This window comes from Physcomitrium patens, chromosome 17 (assembly GCF_059467195.1).
Source record: "Physcomitrium patens ecotype Gransden chromosome 17, ASM5946719v1, whole genome shotgun sequence".
NCBI lineage: Eukaryota > Viridiplantae > Streptophyta > Bryopsida > Funariales > Funariaceae > Physcomitrium > Physcomitrium patens.
In genome coordinates, this window is record NC_143426.1 from 15027751 (window position 1) to 15043549 (window position 15799).

The following is a 15799-nucleotide window of genomic DNA, read 5'->3' on the forward strand; positions in this document are numbered from 1 at the left end:
CCTCTTTTAACTGCGCCTTCATCGTTGCATGTAGCTCTGATAAATGAATTGCCAAATCTTTCGCAGCAGGATTATCAACTTTTGAAAAGTCAAAAGTATCAAGTCGTAGATGATAACCATAATTAGCAAAGTAAGGTGTTTGTTTTATAGAAGAGTGTACCGTGTTATTCTAAGCAAACTCTGCCAATGGCAAAAGAGTTGTCCAATCATCTTGTTGGTAATTAATGGTACATCTTAAATATTGCTCCAAAACTTGATTAACACGATCCATTTGTCCATCAGTTTGAGGATGGAATACCGAAGATAGTTTTATATCCACTTTTAGAATCTTGAAAAGAGTCTGCCAAAATCTTGATACAAATTGAGTTCCCCTATCTGATATAATATCCTTGGATAATCCATGATAGCGATAGATATTGTCAAGAAAGAGCTTAGCTGTTTTTTCACCTGTGATAGATTTTGTACATGGTACAAAATGTGCCATCTTGGTAAAACGATCTACTATCATGAATATAGAGTCATAAGAACCTGAGATTGGAAGATCCGTGATGAAGTCCATAGAAACAGAAGACCATGGTTGTTTTGGAATGGATAATGGCTGAAGAAGTCCAAAAGGTCGATGACGAGGAATTTTCGATCTTGAGCAAACTTCACATGATTATACAAAATCTTTAACTACCTTCTACATTTGAGGCCACAAAAAATCCCTAGATATCAGCTCCAAAGTCTTACTATATCCAAAATGTCCTACTGCTGGGAAGTCATGACGAGCTTGAAGAACACGTAAACGAGCTTCTCCTTCTGGCACATATAGGCGTCCTTCGAAATAGAGTAGGTTGTTCTTGAATTCAAATTTAGATGGATCATGAGATTTAGAAGAATTATTCTTGATATCATGAACAAGAGGATCTGAAGACATACTTAACTGGACTTGCTTAAGGAAAGTTAAATCAACAGTCAATGTTGATTTTATTGCTCAAAGCTGAAATTGTTCCGGCTTCAAGAGAATCATTCTTTGTTACTCAAAAGCTGCATCTCCTTCTTTTGGTGCAAGTTAAGAACGTCTAGACAAGGCATCGGATAAACCTTGTTGTTTTTCTAGCCGATAAGTAATGATGAACTCGAATCTTGATAAAGACATGCTTCAACGAGCTTGGCGATGATTTAATACGCGTGCTGACATAAAATATTCGAGGTTCTTGTGATCCGTATACACGGTGACTAGACTAGAAGCACCTTCTAGATAATGACGCCATTTTTGAAAAGAATCCATAAGTGCAAGAAGTTCTTTGTCGTGGATCTCATAATTGATTTCTGTTGCTAAGAATTTTCTTGAATGAAAGGCTACTGAATGAAGTTTGTCATCTGTTCCCATTTGTGATAAAATCGCACCCAGAGCAAAGTCTGATGCATCTGTTTCCATAAAGAATGCTTTGAAAAAATCAACACGATACAAGATTGGTGAAGAAACAAACGTTGTCTTTAAAGATTCAAAAGCAACTTTCGCTTCTTGATTCCATTGGAGTTTGTCTTTACAAGTCAAACGTGTAAGTGGAGTTGCAACTCGAGAGAAGTTTTTGATGAAGATCCGATAGTAGTTGGCAAATCCCAAAAAACATTGGACATGTCTTACCATTTTTGGGATCTTCCAATCTATAATAGTTTAAACTTTCTTAGGATCCATCATAAGTCCATCATTTGAAATGATGTAACCTAAGAAATCGACTTGAGTAGTGTAGAATACACACTTTTCTATCTTGGCATAGAGTCTTGCATCTCTTAATTTTTGTAACATACGACGAACATGAAGTTCATGTTTTTTTGGATTCTTAGAATAGATCAAGATGTTGTCTACATAACAGACCACAAAATCGTCCAAAAACTCTCGAAAAACATCATTCATTAGATGTTGAAAAGCTACTAGTGCATTTGTAAGTCCAAAAGGCATGACGTTGTATTCAAAATGTCCATACCTAGTTCGAAACGTAGTCTTCCATTCATCTCCTTCTTTGATGCGTACTAGATTGTATGCTCCTCGAAGATCTATTTTTGTATAGATCTTAGCTTAATTCAGTTGATCAAGAAGTCCGGATATTAAAATTAGTGGATACCTATTTTTGATGGTAATCTTGTTGAATCCTCGATAATCAATACACATCCGCAATGATCCATCTTTTTTCTTCACAAATAGAATTGGAGCTCTTGCCGGAGATTTAGAATGGCGTATGAAATTCTTGGCTAGATTTTCTTCAACATACTCCTTGAGTTCAGCCAACTCATTTTGTGATAAACTATAGATTGGTCCGAATGGTGGTTGTGCTCCTTCTTGAAGGTCAATTGAGCAATTATAGGGATGATGTTCTTGGAGTGTATCCGCATTCTTTTTTTCGAATACATCTTGAAATTCTTGATATTGGCTTGGAATGCCACTTGAAGTCTTTTCACTAGTAGAAACGGGTATAACATAAATAATGTATGGTGATTCTTTCATAGCAGCATGCAAGAAAGCTTTTGCACCTATAAATATGAGTTTAATTGAACTGGACTTATGACTCTCTACTTGCTTAACTACACTGTTAGTTATACTTTTAGAGAAAGTGAGAGTTCGAGAAATCCAGTCTATTTGATGGTTGTATTTTTCTAACCACGATAAACCTAAAATGACTAGATTAGAGGGAGATCTAATGATATTAAATACTACAAAACTATTATGACCATTGATTATTACTTCTATAGGAAGGATTTCGTGAGTAATATCTCCAGAAGACAATGGACGACCATCTATGACTTCTACATGAACAGGTTTATTTTTCTTTACTAAAGATATGCTATGTCTTTTAATAAATTCTTCATCTAAAAAACACGCTGAGGCTCCTGAATCTAACAAGGCAGAGACTTTGTAATGTTTAGGTCCTAAAATAACATTTAATGTAAAACAAAGAGAGGGCTCTGAGGAGAGAATAGGACCTTTACTAGAAGTTGTGCAAGGTTCGAGCCGCACGGTCCCTATTGTAGCTGGACAAACTCGTTTTTCGACATATTATCTTCTTTCACAGCCATACTCCTCATTTTGTGATTGCGTCATTTTTTTGGACAATGTTGAATAGTGTGCTTTGGTTCTCCATAATATAAACATAATCCTTCTTGACGACGACGAGTCTTTTCTTGCTCAGTAAGAGGTTTGAAACGTACTGCATCAATTTGTATATATCCTCTACTTCCGAATGTATGTGTTGAAGATGTTGGTGTTGCCATTGAATTATAGTAACGTTGAGGTGCACTTATACGGTTCTCAGATCGAAATTCAAAAAGGCGATTGTTGCACTTCACAGCAAAGTCAATTGCTTGACTCAATGTTTGAGGATCAAATAAGTTGAGCATTAATTTTTTTACCTCATATTGTAATCCGTAGAGAAATTGGCTAATAAGTGCATTATCATCCCACTTGATATCAGTTGCAAGTTGTCAAAATTGTGAAGCATACAACGTTATTGATCAATTGCCTTGTTGTAAAATACGGATCTTATTGGTTGCAACACGAATTGCATCATGTTCTCCATACATGGATCAAAACTCCGCCAAAAAAGCCTCTAGATTATCTAATATTGGATCTCATCTTTCAAGAAAAGATGAAAACTACGATAGTGCCGAACCTGAAAGAAGCCTACCAATGAATCTAACTTGTGATCCTGGAGTTGGATAGCTTTGGGGTTGAAGTTCAATCACAAATTACACTTGATTGATAAATCCTCAAAACTTGGATCTGGTGCCATCAAATTTCTCGGGTAGGACAATTCTTGGTTCTCTAACATTTGAAGGGCATTCCACCATAGGAAAAAGGACATGGTTTGGTACAAATGTTGAAGCAGCTCCAACCATTTCTATATCTTCACTTCCTGCCAATCTTGTTGCTCTTTGTGGTGGTAAATTGAGTTGATGCATTGCAAGCATTAACTCTCTCAGTTGCTCTTGCATTTGTACCATTGCACTCTTCATTTCAAGAAGTTCTGCCATGATAACACTTAGAAGAGAGAAGATGTCTAATATCACTCAAGATAAATAGAAGAGAGGACTTGGGGACAAAGAAAATACTAAGGACAATATCAATTTAGAAGAGGGTAATTCGCAACTTCTAATACGCTTATATCTTATCAAGAAAAAGGAGTAATCCACTCTTAATCAAGATTAGACAAAGCTCTGATATTGTAGGTGTACTCTTGTCAATCTATCAAGGATAAGAACTCGATGAAAAACAATTCAGACAAGTGAGCCTTCACTCAAAGAGAGGTGACAAAATATAAATAAACAAGTATATATATTGAAAGAGAAACTGGAATGGCTATTGTCAAAAGACAAGAAAATTAGAGACCCTTGAAACTAGACTAGAAGCAAGAAAGGAGTTGACAAGAGTGAAGAAGCCTTCACTCTTGTCTCTATATATACTATCTAACTAGAGGCTACGTGGCGACGTTCTATACGACCTCTAATATGTGTTGACTTTGTAGGACACATGCCTTGACTTACAAGGCAATTTTTTCTACGTGTGGGCCACATAGTTAGCTTGATCTTCAAGCTAATAACATGTGTGGCACATGGCCAACTTATTGACCACGTTTCTAATCCAAAAAGTCAATTAAAGATACCTATGAAGTCAAAGCAGCGTCTAGAAAGCTTCCAAGAAGCTTCCATATTAAATATTATAGAATTAACTTACTTTTACCTACTTTTACTTACTTCTATCTATTTCTATATGTAATTATTAGCTTACATGATTATGGCCGTGACAAGATATTACATAGAATCTTCTATGCTTTTGAAAGTCTATTGCAAGCAATTACATGTGAAAAGTTGGCATCATCCAAATTTGATGCAATCATATCAAAAGCCTTTCTTTCATGACATTTATACTCCTTCTTTACCTTGACATCAACATTATTGCTTAGAGGTTCTTGACTTTTATCAATAATATCCTAAAAATCTAATGAAGAAAATGGAGCTTTTTTTATCTTTGAAGGTATGAATCAGCTTAAATAACATCATTTTAAAGTGATTGATACCTTCAAAGTCAATGAATACACTTAATAATTTATAAGAGACAAAAAAACATCAACAACTAAATACAAAAAAAGTTCAAAAGATATCAAATTCTAAAATCAGCAACTATAAGTTTTATTCTTTACAACAAGAAAGACTTCAAAGAACTTCAAAATTCATAACTAAAGGTGAGTGGATCCATAACCTATTGAAGAAAAAGAACTTTGAAGTTACCAATACATAACATCAGCAAGATTGCTCACAAAAAGTGTATAGAATAAGATATCTCTTAATTCCAACACCCATTACTTATAAGTAGTGGTTACTACCTATGAGTCATCAAATTGACTCACTAGTAATTTTAAGACAAAATAATACATGTAGATTTTCAAAATTATAATTATTAGGTGAAGATATACTTAAAAGATGGTAAATGAAGGAAAATAGTATTAATGGAGAAGAAATAAAGTCTTAGTAAGTCTTAGAGTTGGTTTAGGATTTTTACTTATTGTTGAATAGTGAGGATTAGTTACTAGGGTCAATATTTATATCGGCCTTCTATCTATATATATTACTCATAAGAAAAACTATAAATATTAGTTAGTAGTTAAAAGAAGCATAAAAAAGAACCTCATGTCTTTTCAATTAATTATATAAAAATTAGGATTTATAAAAAATATAAATTAATTTTATTACTATAAAAATCATCAAGATAGAAGATTATAACCTTCAACTGATATTAAAATATATTGAACCATTATAGGAATTTTTTTAAACAATAGAATTTATTTAGAGTTTTTTTGGAAGTTTTAGGGTTATTTCCTAGACTTTGGTAAAAATGAGTTTTATCACTTCGAGAGCCATTATGAAGAAATGGAATAAGATTTGAAGGCTAATCAAGATCTCTAGCTAATAGGATGTTTTTAAACACTATAGTGAAGTCAAAAATGCAAAAAAATAAGTTTTACTAGTAAAAAATAAGAGGACCAGCAGCTAGTCTAGTCTTTATACGGGAGGAGGTGTACAAATCCCATATGGGTTGTAGCACCTTGGGTATAGATAGGAAGATAAGAATCAGGCATCAAGGCCTCTTTAGACAACCAATATACATTATTTGTAAGCCTTGGTGAGGCTTGAATTCTTGATCTCTTAAAGTAAGTTATCTTTGAGGTAAAATTATTTATTTAATATTTCATTCATTTACTTGTTATTTTTCAAACCTTCATAACTTATTCATAATAACTCGGACTTATATGTTTCTTACATCATTGAAAAAATAAAAAATTAAATTTCTAAAAATAGATTTTTTACTTTTAATTTTTATTGGGTGAAAACTTAGCGAACAAACTGTGACTAGTTTTATAATGTATAATTGTTTGATTGTACTTATTCCACTTATTTTGTGTTTTGCTTCTTTTTTTCTTATTCTTGCTACTTTCATGTCACACCACGTATTACAAGCAACTCTTAATTGAGGCCATTTTATAATTAAATTAAGAAGTGAATTTTATACTTATACTACTTTAATAGAAAACTTCTATTATTTGATGAATACATCCATCTAATATTCTATCAAGACTATTCATTGCTATCTAATCTACTATAAGAATATACTTTTAATATATTTTCTATATTCTTATGATTCTTGTTAGTATAAATTTCATTCTTTAATTTTAATTATAAGATGGCCTCAACTAAGAATTTCTTCTAATTGGTGGTGTGAAGTGAAGTAAGCAATTGGCAAAAAACCAAAAAATAACAACCACAATATAAGTGAAAGAAATGAAATCAAGTAATTAAAATACCCAAAACTAAATCACAGTTTGTTTGTTGGATTTTTAAAAAGTAAAAGTAAAAATAAAAATATATATTTTAAATAGTTAATTTTTTTTATCTTTTCAATGATATAAAAATCATATAATTTCAAGTTACTATGAATAAATTATGATATATTAAAGATAGAATGTAAATAATAAAAAAGTTAAGTGAATAATTTTTAATTCAAGGGTAACTTGCTCAAGAAATCAGGAATTTGAGCCTCACCAAGACTCACAAGTAGTGTATATAGATTGTCTAAAGAGGCTTTGAGGCCTTAGTCTTATCTTCCTACCTACATCCAAGGTGCTACAATCCATATGAGAATCGTGCACCTCTCTTCCTATAAAGACTATACTAACTGCTGGTCCTCCTATATTCTTTATAAATGCAATATTATTAATTACTATAGATTAAAAAAACCGATCAAAGAAGACATTTTACTAAAACAAGTTTAAACCAATTAAAGTATGATTGTTTTATAACCATTTAAAAAAATAAAACGCATATCAGTTATCTTCATTAAATATTTGATAAAAAAATATATTTAAAATACTTTATTCAGTTTTTTGAAGCCTCTAGATATCATAAAATATTAAATTTAATTTTATTATTTTCCTACCTCTTCTTCTAAGAAATGCAAGTTTTTTTAGCAATAGAAGATAAAACCTTAAGAAAAATTAAAAATCAAATATAATGGATTTTTTCAAAAAATAACTTGTTATAACTACATTGCAAAATATAAAGACATAAAAGAAATTGAAATGATTTTTATTGGCTTATTAATTACAAAAATAAAACATAAGAGAAACAATGATAGAAATTTTTAAATAAATAAGCTTATATCTATAAGTCAATGGCACATATAATTATATAAAAATAAAGCTTAATATCCTTAAATTAAAAAGGACATAGCATGACATTAGAATATCATGAGAATTTTTCTGTAAGTTCAACATAAAACTAAAAATACTTTAAGAGATATTAAATTTTAAAAAATCAAAAAACAAACAAATCACTCAAATAAAACAAGAAAAAAATCATTAAAGTTCCTAAAGAATCCACAATATACATGTAATGACTATTACTAAAAAGTTAATTGATGTGGCACCAAAAAGTTTTATAAGATAATTTCTACATTAAAACTAATGAAGAAAGTTTTTACTTGTAAGATTCAAATCCCAGTATAAGTATGAAACTAGAATCTATTTTTGATTTTTTTGATTTTTTTTTAATTGAATCCTTCTAAAATCAATTAAAATTAAAAAAGTGTTTAATAGTAGATTATATCAATTTTTCATTGCTATCTCTAATTCCATTTTTTACATATAAAAAAATTATTTTTACACTTTCAAAAAACTTTACTACAATTTTAACCTCATTAAGTAAGATCTATAGAAAAAAAAACTATTATCTATTAAAAATTAAAATAAAACAAATCTAGACTAATAGTCTACTGATTGATTACTTTGTATATACAAATTTTAACTACAATAGAAGAAAATTTAATTGAAAAATTAGAGAAGATTATAAAAATTAAAATTAAACAAAATATTTGGTGATATTTTTTTATTACCTTATAAAGTATATCATAATTTGATAGTTAGAAATAATTAATTTATTATATTAGAATATAATAAAATTTATACAACCTTTAAAATTAAAATATGTCATATCTTGCGACTTTATTAAAAATAATTATGAATAGAAATTTTTTATACTAATAGTATTAAATTATCAAAATTTATAAATATAAAAATTGATAAATTATTCTTTAAAGTAGCTACAATTGATATAATATTAGTCTATTTAGATGATTTTGTTTTGATCTTCTTAAATTTCTAGTATATATTTGTATTGAAGAAAAAAAAAAGAAATAATCACAAATAAGATGGTAACTAATAAAATGTATATTAAAATACATCTCACTTCTATCATCTTTTATTTATAAATAAAAAATATACACTAACATATTTTATTATTAGTTATCATAAGATCCTATTCAATAAAGATTACTTTTTAATGAAATGTTTTAAAATCCTTGTTATTAATAACTCTAACTATTATCTATATCAAAACTACTACTTGTCTTACAAATAAATGCAAGATTTATATTAACATTCAAATTATAATAAAATAACTTTATATTTTGTAGAAATTTTTATTTCAGATAAGCAATTGTAGATTACTTGATTTAATGTCTATATTTTTTGGTATTTTTTATTTTTAAATGTAGATCATTTTAGATAGAAGAAAAATAAAATATCGATCCTCTACTTACAAAAACTACCAATAACTTTTCAACTATTAAAAATTCATAAGATCTTATTAATAATATTTGAGTAGAAATCTCACATAATAGTAATTTCAACAATAAAAGTATTATTATTATATCTAAAAAATAATAAAATAATAAAATTTTATTTTTGCATCAAAAAGTTATGTAATAAAGTAAAGCATCTACAAGAATATTATTTCCTTGAGTTACGAAATATTACTAATATAAGTATAAAAATTAATAGATTAATACGTAAATTAATTTAGATAGAAAACTATTAAAAGTTTGATAAATATTTTTTCAACAAGTCAAAATCCTCTTATATTTATATTATTTTTGATATTCTAATAGTGATATTTAAATGAATTTTAGAGATATTTTTTAAAATATATTTTAAAATTATTTTTGTTTGATAAAAAAATATTTGTAATTAAGTTATGACTTAAATTTATTCTTGGAGGCATTTAATTATTTTTTAAAAAATATATAAAATAATATCAAAAATAAATCCATATTCTTTGCAATACAAATCATGTTGTTACAATGTGTGAAATTTAGTCTAGAAATGCACCAGGCATTAAGTTGTAGAAGGGTTTTAATTTACCTTGAAGTTCTTCTTGTAATGAAAAATTAAGGTATGAATTATTTAGAAACACATCTCTAAGAAATTTAATGCTTTTAAAAATATTTAAGAAAATCAATTCTTAAGTCAATGAATTTTAAATTATATTCTTATCATTACCTGCCTTATTTCTAAATGACATACTTTAAATAATTTTCAAGGTCATTTACATGTCTTTTATTCATCTCTAAGATAGTTGAATGTATTTCAAGCTTAAAGATATGACACCTACTAATACTTTACTTTAAAAGCCATTATAATTTTCATCTTCAGATAGCTTTACTTAAATAAATTTTAAGGTTATTAATATTTTTTATTTGTAAGATAGTTGAGTGTGTTTTAATACTTCTTAAATCATAAAATGGTTTCTATTTAATATTTTAATACCATTTTACTTGATCTTTATTTAATTTTTTTAATCATAAATTATTATCTCTACTTGATATATTTAAAGATCAAATGTAGTATTTACTTATTGATTTTAAACTATTCTACTTAAAATCTTTAAAAAAAATCAAACAATCTTATATCTTAATTAAATATCAAAAAACTAAATTCTAAGTAATTTCTAATGAACCTTAAAGAGCCTTATTTAGATCTTGACTGAATTTTAAAGAAACTCTAATAAAATCCTAATAAGATATAATAAATCCTAAGTATATCTAAAAATAAATTCAAATCTTTGTAACTTTTAAATAAATCATTGATTTTACATCAAATTTTTCAAAAATTTTAAACTTGTAAGCACAATAAATAGATTATAAGTTATTTTAGTATTAATATTTTTTATTTTTTGAATTATAGATTTTTTTTATCTAATTATGTTAAAAATGATGTCATAAGCAAGTTAGAAGTAAGTTAGAGGAAATTTAGGAGTAAATTCAGTTCAATTCAATTTATCATATTCATAATCTACATAAGTATTATTGATTCTTATAGATTAAGACATGTGAGTTGTCAATTCTTACTAGAAAATATGTTCCAAACACAATTATAAAGCTATTGGGCCAAAAAAAGTATTCATAGGATTTATTTGATAGCCATCATTTTTTATCTCGGATTTTGTTTTTAAATTTTGATCTTAGATTTTAATCCTTAGATAAATGAAGGCCTAGAATCTTAATTTGGGCTCTTTGAGATTCAAAAGTAGAGATGTAACTATCATCTTTAGGTCTTAAGGCAAGAATATAAGAGGTCTCATGGGATCAATAAGTCACAACCTTCTTCTTTTTTCTTGATGGATAAAGCCATGATAATTGTTTTATATGGTTACTACAATTTCTTTACATGGCTTTGGTCTTTTTTAGTTTTTTATTTGAGTTTTTATAATGAGTTTTTTAAAATTTAAGCAAGGGTAGATATTTTTGTTGTTATATTTTAAACATAAAAAACTTAGAGTTTAGAGTTAGATAAGAAAGAGCCCTTTAATTAAGAAAGATGGTATATTGCCTTCATAGTTTGGTAGTTCGATTTTGGAGGATTTTTGTTTATTGCTTATTAACTGGAAAGAAAGAAAAAAAAAAAATATTAAAAAATTCATGAAATCTGGTTTTCAAAAAGTTAAGAATTGATTACATTAGAGCCAAGATGTAGTAGAAGTAATGATTCGTGTAACAAAGGATTTGATGCCTTTGGATTCAAGTGGCCAAATAAAGTATCAACTTTGGAAGACATGATTAATAGCATTAAGGCAACTCAAGGGCTTAGCTTGGAAGAAGGTACTATTTGTAGTCAAGATTTTAATAAGCTCAAGATTATTCAAAGATAATTAGAAACCAAGCCATGGTACTTCAATTTGTAGAAGAGAATCTATTGTCTTGCCAAAATAAAGTATCAACTTTGAAAAAAAATATTAAACACATAAGATCAAATTTAAAAGAAAAATATAAAAGAGAAGTATCTTTAAGTCTTTTTTCTAATAAGACTAATTAATTTTAATATAGAGCTCATAATCAATTGTGGTACATTAATTTTTGAAGGTAGATGCATTAATAGCTTTAAATTTCTTAGAAATGTTCAATCCCTTTAGTTTACTTTAATGATGTTGTTAATTTTATAGTTAATTATTATAGATAAATCTTATATAAAAGATTAAAAAGGATGTAGATATCTATTTAGATAAATGATTAAATCAATAAATTAAAATTTTGATGGATGTAATATGTGGATGAAATTATCAATTTGGATATGATATATTTTGTGGATAAAAATTTGAGATAATATCTATTACACAAATTAGATGAATATATATTAGATGAATGTAAATTGAAAGGACGTATAAACCTTGATTAATTTATAAATTAATAATTTATAAAATTATCTACAAAATATATCATATTATTAATTTATAAATTAATAATTTATAAATTTATTCACACTATTATACATAATAATTAATTTAGACTAATTGATTAATATTAATTTGTATCTAATAATTTTTTTATATTCAATTAAATGAAATTAATTCCATTAAAATTTTCATATTTAAAAAAATATAAGAAATTTTAAAAAAATCATATATATTAATTAAAAATAAATAGAATATTTTACTAAAATACTAGACAATATCCCTCTCCAACCTTAATGTTGATCTTTTAATCTTAAGATATTTCTCTTAAACTATAAATTTTCTTCCAAAATTTATAATTTTTTTGTTGTTCATGTTAAATATTAGTCTACTAATTTTTGTTTCAATCTAATTGACTAATCACTACAAATCTTGAAAATCCTAGATAACCTTTAAATCTCTAATTTCTAATATTCTATCTACCTAGATTCTATTAATTTTTAATCTAATTTTCTATATAAATTCAAAATTTATGATACATTTAACACAAATATATTTACAAATGTTAAACATTTCACTTATAGATTTGCTATAAAACTCACAAAATACTCCAAAATATAAATTCTACTTTATTTTTTAAAAATGAAGACTTTCAAATCCAATCTAGATTTTTGATGGCTCTTACAATGATACTACAAACCAAAACACCTTAAAATTAAAATTTATAAAATCTTTTTTAAATTCTCTCTCTAATTTTACTATTTGATCAAAAAAAGAAGCTTGCATTTGCAATAGGTGAGTAATTTTGTGCCTTTAGATTTGGTTCCAACCTTGTTTCATAACCGATTATCTTTAGGTATCAATCCAATTCTTCTTAAATAATTTCTAGTAGAATCTATCTTCTAATTCCACCTAAAAATGCTTGTTGTATTAATTTTGCTAATCAACCTTGTTTTTCCTTTTTTATGATCTTTCAAAGTATGTAGAACTTCTTTTAACAAATAGAGCAATATAGACACTATTTTTCTAGTTTCTTCTATTTTTTATTTATAATTTTTAAAGTAATTTTTAATTATATTTTTAATGAATTCTTTTAGGATTATTGGTCTTTAGATATTCTTTCAACTAATTGATGTATCACAATATAACAAAATTCTAATAACTTATTTGTAATGTAATTAGCATATTAAAACTCTTAATAATAAATTTTGATATGATTTAAAAGATAATATCAAAGATATATTATTAATAATAGAAAAATTAGATTTATTGGAGAATTTCATTACTTAAGTAATTGCATACAATAATCATCTCATTAAGAATAAAGGTTTAATTAGAAAAGAAAATATATAATTATGACAATAACTTCTAGAAATCTAATAACTAATTTTATTAAACCAAAATATATATATAGATTGAGAAAATTTAATTTAAGTAGTTAATTTAAAATTTTAAAAAATATTATCTTAAATTATTATTTTATATTTTATAAAATTATGTTATTAATTATAAATTTTTTATACAAAATCAAATAGATTTAAGACTTAAAATTTTAATTTTTAAAAATTAAAAATAAGTTAAAAATATTATCATTAAAAAAACCTCGAAATTAGACCAAAATCATGAAATATATATCTCATATTAATATATTTTATAAATAAAGATTTTAGATTATAATACAAATTATAAATATTAAAGAAATTTTGATCAAATATAATAGAAGTAATTGACATACAACCTCTTGCATTTAAAATTATTATAAAATAAACCAATCTATTAAAATAATATTACAATAATATGTATTAAAAAAATCCTATACTATTTAATATCCTTTCGATTCAATGGTATTTAGTTTATTTTTATTTAAATTATACAATCTTAATATATCGTAGAAATTACAAATATTTACTTTAAGATTTAGTTCAAAAGTCAAAAAAAAATTTCAATCTATATTTGTTAAAGCTAAAAAATTTATGCAAGTTGTAAAAAAATAAAAAATAAAAAATACATAAACAATATCAAGTCCTCATTTAAATAGAATTTACAAATGAACATTAGTATATTATAAGATATATCAAGATATATTTGAGATTTTTTTCTTTGATATGTTATCATATTATTAATCTTATAATTACACAATTAATCTTCAAGAAGAAATTCAACTACTTTTTAGATCAATTTATAACTTATTAAAAATTTAATTTGAAAGAATATATTAATAAAAATATAATAAAGAATTTTATCCAATATTTAAAATCTTATATAAATATTCCGATTTTTTTTGTGAAGAAAATATTTAGATCCTTATAAATGTATATAAAATGTTGAAAATAAAAAAAATCAACCATTAAGTGTTATTATAATTTAATTTTTATATTAAAGCTTTAAACTAATTGAATGAACTTATAATTTATATTAAAATAGAAATATTTGAAGTATATTATATATTACCAATCTTATACTATTAGTCATTTAATATTATTATTAGTGAAAGGATTGGCTCTTGGAATATAGCAAAATCATCTTATAGATAAACGACAATATCAAGGGCTAAGAAATAAGGTAAAGAGGATAAAAGATCTATTAGAAAATATTCAAAACATATATAAGACCATAAAGTATATGTCAAGATATATTTTTGTGGTAGATGAAATTTCGAAGAATATTTTAGGTACATCCAATAATAGATGTAAAAGTGAAGGTATGGAAATTCTCTGTAAAAGCATAAACTACAATCTATAAGTAAAGATTTTTAGAAGTAAGAGTCATCTTATTCCATACTTCTCTTTGTATGCAACCTTGTTGATACTAAATATTACGACTTCTAATTTATTTTATTTTTTTCAGAGATAAATATATTATTTATTACATATTTAAAAATAATTGGAATATATGTAAGTCCAAAAGATATAATAGTATATTCAAAGCAACCATATTTAATTTGAAAGAAACCCCTCTATTAAATATATATATCTTTGATTGTCACACTTTAACAAAATTGCCTCCAGTTGCACACATCCAATGTCCTCCAAAACTTGTCTTAGTCAAATTTTTGTCAAGGACAAAAAACACAAAAAATCAAAAACTAAATACACTCTTGTGTCACTAAAAGAAGAGTAGATAATGATTCAAAGATGATATAATATTAAACTAGAATAGTTGTTGCTAAAGACAAGAAAAACTTGAAATTCTTAAAATAAAACTAAAAATAAGAAAAGCATTGACAAGAATAAAGAAGACTTCACTCTTATTTCTATATATACTATCTAACTAGAAGCTATGTAGTGATGTTGTTGTGTGGTAATATGACTATATGGTGAAAGAAGAAAGGAAAGATTATATTATAGAAGAGCTTAAATAAAATTACTTTAGAAAATTATCTTAGAAATATAGATAATAGATGAAATAGTAAAAAATAATAAATACTCATGTTGCCTTCTTAAAGAAGAGACTTCTACTTACTTTGTAGGAACATAAATGAGCCAAATAAAAATAAATGAGATAAATATTAATATTGGTATTTTAAAAAAGAGATTAAAAATAGATTTTGGTAAAAACTATTTCATAATATGAAGAATTGATACCTAAAATAGACCAATTGTGAACTAAGATTAAAATAAAATATTAAGAGACAAAACTATGCAGCTACAATAATTTTGAGGTTTTTTAATTGATTGAAGAGCAAAAATTGAGAGAAGATTGTGAGAAGATTTTTAAGAGATGGTTTTATGTGATTTAAAGGCATATTGAGGTTTTGAGAGCT